We start from the raw sequence: 5,156 nt of genomic DNA, 5'->3' as shown, positions 1-5,156 counted from the left end.
AGCACGTGAATGTGCGCGCCATGGCGATCGCCGATCCTCAAGCTCCGACTCTTGACCCTCTTTTTCGTGTGCCGCGCGACTCCTAATGCTTTTCCATGAAAAGAGTGCTGCAATCATCTGTCCGCTGCGATTTCCTAATCTCATGTACGAAATTTTTATAATTAGATTCGCACTTTCACCACCCAAAAATTGTAATCATCATCATTTTTCTCCCAATGAATGTAATTATTAATTCATTAATAATCGCATCAATCCTCACCAGCAAAACACCATCAATGTGAGTATCGCATGCAACTCTCGAGGCGATCGCAAATGCTTGATCGTACTTTGTGCGCGCGGTATTTGGTCATATAATTTGATTTTTCCAACACATTTACCATGTACTTTAACCTTTCACCAAACACTTTCAAAAGCCCACCACACACTCAGCACTTGACTTTTTGGTAAACTATCAAATAAATCGACAGATTGAGCGACACCACACTGTACACAGAAAAAAATTCACATTTTGACTGTAGTATATACTACATAATACATAATTCTGGGAATGGATTTGGGTATATGTACATTCATATGCTATGGCCTAAGTGGTTTGTTATTTTGTGAATTTTGTCTCATTCAAGTAGAAAAGGTTATCGGAATTTCGGGACCCTTTTCCGAGACACACATCTCTGTTTAGGAGATACAGAGAGCTTGACAAAAAAAAACGTCTCCTTATCGCACGAGAAATATTTGAGATTTTTTTCACATCTTAACGCATAAGAAAATGCTACTATGAATGTTTAAAGGTTATAAATTTTACATTTTTCTTTAAATTTAATTGAGGAATTTCTCTAAATTTATTTTTTCTTAGATTTTCCAAATTTTTGTAAAGAAAGATAATTGATTATTTGATTGAATAATTGTAACCCAGATAATAATAATAATAATAATAATAATAATAAATCTTTATTGCCCCAGATAACACAAAGATTACATAAAGAGGGACTATACAGTACAGATATGTCTTGAAATTTCCGCGAAGTTTCATTTTAGAATTGTCTAGAAATGTTAATTTTAAACCAAAATTCTTAAAAATTCGTTAAATAAGTTTTAACACTCTTTAATCAAATCCATTTGAGTTTTACAAAAATAAGAACTTTTCATACCAATTTCATGCATTAATCCGGGTTAAATCATGAATAATTACCTACTTAAAAATTACAAAATTTATGCTTTTTATGCAAAAAAAACTATAAATTGTATTAAAGAAACATTAATTTGCCAAGAAAAGAAATTTTTCCTACACAAGAACGGTTAGAAATTTTTTTTTTTTAAATGAAAAAGAAAGCTTTTCTTATTACCTATGTTTTAATTTAGAAAAACTTTCCTAACCTCACAAAACATGTTTAATGCTTCAGTTTAAATTAGTAATTTCTTCTTTTTTCATATTTTATAATATAAATTAAAGTAACATGAGTCATTTTATTACAGTGGTGGTCCAAATTACGCTCAGTACCTACAATGTTCTGTAATTTTATCTTTGAGCCGTTATCGAGATTTTCTTACAATGCCGAAAATGAGAAAGTTTACTTAAGCAAAATATTTTAATTAATAAATATTTAATTTTATAGATAAAAAATGTTATTATGCGGAGCACCCCTGTTTAAGATTTTTTTTAAGCTTTTATAAAGCCCTAATTTAATTTCCTATAGAATGAAATGTTTTAGAAACTCAATTAATTAGTGTTAGACGTTTGGATTCTCTGCTTCTATTACAAAAAAAAATCCAAAATAATATGAAATATTATTAAATTAAATAAGTTAGTTAATAAAAAAATTAAAACTATTAGTCTTAATTTGCCCTAATGTTTACCTGCTGCTTTATGAGAAATTTATGTTTTTTATTCAAATATTTATATGGGAAAAATATCATAATTTATCCTAATTAATTAGTTTGATAATTTACATTTTTTGCAACGTTTTTTCTATCATTGATTCACGTATAAATTGCAATTAGCCATCGATGAAAGACTGTATCATTCACACGAATTGTTTTTGCCAATTTTATATCGAACAATCTTACGCAAGTCCATGTGCTAAGACGCATGTCATTAATTTCAAGAGTGATATCTCGAATTTTCATCAAGATTCACTTTATTATGACAATTTAATTAAAAAGATGTTGTAAAATGTTAAGTATGCCTGAATTAGAGATGAAGAAAAAGAGATGCCCATTAAAGGAATGAGAGGTATCATTCAACATTTAGTGTTCTACATTCTATTTTTTTCTTCATCTTCTCTTTAGCCTCATCTCTTATTCTCCTTACAGTTTTGGCCGTAAATGGCTTTTAATTAAGCAATTTAGCATGTAGAAAATAGTTTTTTCAAAGCAGGACTTTGTTTTTCACCTAGCCAACATTTCATGGAAATGTGGAAAAGGGAAAAACACTGACGATGTGTGAAAAACTGGAGTTAGAAAAAAAACTTTGAGTGAAATTGATATTAATTGTATAAAAATTCATAATCTGGTGTACTGAAAAAAAAAAGGTTACACAGAAAAAAACGGAAGGAGTATAAGAAATGAACATAATTCAATAAAATCAATAAAGCACGTTCCGCTCTTGGTGGGCCTACAAAAAATCTGTCAGACAGCAGAAAAGTGAAGATACAAGCGCCAGAGAGACTTGTAAAAACAAAATTAGTTCAAATGAGCAAGTGAATATGGTAGAAAAAATCATAGTTTTTGTCCATTTTTCAACAAGTAGAAATACACGGTTAGAAAAAAAGAGATCTCCAAACACCTCGTCGATTATTATGTTTTGGCTCGTGGTTTGGTATGTGTGTGGCTTAGTTTTTTCCTCTGTACTTCTGAGGGAACTGTATAAAACAGATTTTTTTACATGGATATTTACACACTTTTTTCCTAACATTCACTCACTCTTTCTCTCTCTTTGCCACGATTTCTATTGATAAAGTCAGATGAATGAGGAAAAAAAGGGATTTTTTCCTGGGTTTAACCGTGCTAATGATGTGTCAAGTAGTTTTTCGACTGATTTTTTGCTCAAAGCTCGGAACTTATTTAATTTGGGAAAAAGGGGTTGTTTTTGCTATATAGCAAATGTATATAGCAACATCAGAACTAGTCCTCGACGGCATATACCGCCATGGGTCTCCTCTTACCCCGTACACCAGCAGCGAAGGGATTAAATCTCAAGGAGGAATTTTAGAGAACAGGTTCATTTATTGAGACCTCCGATGATGGGGAAAGTATTTAACAGGGACACGCCAGAAGAAAAAGAAAAAAAAGCAATGTGTAAGATGCTGTGTGGCACAAAAACAACCATGCAAGAATAAAAAAGCCTGATTGAACCGACATCTGGGACTGATTTTCTTTCAAAAAAAAAACCATCTCATGGTGTTCTTTTTCACATCACAAAACGGGTTGAGCTCTTTAGCAATATTTGAATATAGTGTTACATTTTAGAAGAGACGTCATAGCTCATTTTTTGGCTGTGTGTCCCCCCTATATAGAAATTTGAGTGTCACATTATATTATCTTTTATATGAGTGATAGTTTCAGGGAGACTAGACATTGTCGTATTTTTCTACACTTTTTGTGTCTTAGAGAGGAATCAGTGAACCTCTTTGATATTTTTCTATACCAATGAATCAGGTAAGAAAGATGATCGAGGAAGCATCGTGACAGAGGTCTGATGTTTGAGACATACAAAAAGTCTGCACGAGGCTTTCAGGCTGATACACGTGGTCCATTTTTTCTCTTTCAGAATCGTATTTAAATCTTTTAGATGCGTTTTCTATTATATTTATTGCCTTTTAGACTTAATTGATTTAACCCTTTCAACTCTGACTGAATAGTTCTTTTTTGTAATTATTTTTTTAACTTATTTGTAAATTCAGATAATATATTTTTTAATATAAGGGATGAACTGATTTGAAAATCGTTCTTAAAACCATCCCTTATTTTAATGCTGATGTGAAATATTTCTTTTTGTTTTTTTTTTAAACACATTAATTCTTACTTTAAAATACTCAGACTTATTTAATTTGATTAACCGCTTTAAACGCTTAGGACAGAGCAGTAGCAGGAGATTTATTAAAGGGGATGATTTCTTGATTTTGTGTTGGTAGCGCGTATTTCGACAATTCATGCAGTTCAAACTATTTATGTTTCTTTCCTAACGTTGACGTTCTTTAACGTTTGAAGTTGGTTTTCTTTTAAAATTTTACTTTAATTTTAACGCTTCATGTTTATTCGCTAACATTTGACATTTCTTTCCCAACATATAACAGTTCATTATATATTTTTTGACAGTTATTTTCATGTTTGACATTTTTTTTCTAACGTATCACTTTTCTTTTCTATTCAAAAGTTTGACTTTTAAATGCAACTTTTGACGTTTCTTTTTTAACTTTAGAATTATCTAACGTTTGGCGTTTTTTTTTAACAAAAACGTTTGAAAATTTTCTTGTTGATCTTTGCTTATTTTTTTTTTAAATCATTTCACTGCATAAATGTAGTATAATTCTTCTCGTTTATCATGAGAGTGGATGAAAGCGTCTTTTAAATGGATTCCGAAAAAATAAAATAAAGCGAGGAATATTAAAAAAAAAACTTTTCATTCTACAAAATTAATTAAAAATAATAAAAATGTAGTCATCATTCTTTTAGAGAATATACAGAATCTAATTTATTATTTATTTTAAGAGATTACCTCAGAAAAAGAGTTCAATAACTCTTAGAACCTTGCTTAGAATTTTCTTGTAAGTTTAATCTATGCTGTCGCCTTATGGCGCTATTGTAATTGAGAAAGGAATAGCGTTACAAACTTTTAGATGGAACATGCTGAAATGTTCGTGGGATGGTATTACACGAAATGGATGGCTTTTAATTATGAAATGCGCTATTGGATAGTCTTTTCCATTTTGGTGGGTATCTAAAGGAGATTTAAGTTTTTTTCCTCAACATATCTTTCACGCTTGACTCCATGACAGGAACATGATATGATGGAATATCATTTTGAGAGAAACAAGAAAGATTAAGCTGTTGAAGCTATAAAATGGCGGAAAAATTCTTAAGAATACTTAGAGATGGATATTTGAATTTTGAATGAGATGCGAAAAGTGACAGAGATGTAAATAATATAAACATAACAT

Source organism: Lutzomyia longipalpis, chromosome 1 (assembly GCF_024334085.1).
Source record: "Lutzomyia longipalpis isolate SR_M1_2022 chromosome 1, ASM2433408v1".
Classification (NCBI taxonomy): domain Eukaryota; kingdom Metazoa; phylum Arthropoda; class Insecta; order Diptera; family Psychodidae; genus Lutzomyia; species Lutzomyia longipalpis.
The sequence above is the reverse complement of the archived record's forward strand: the minus strand, read 5'-3'. Positions refer to the sequence as shown.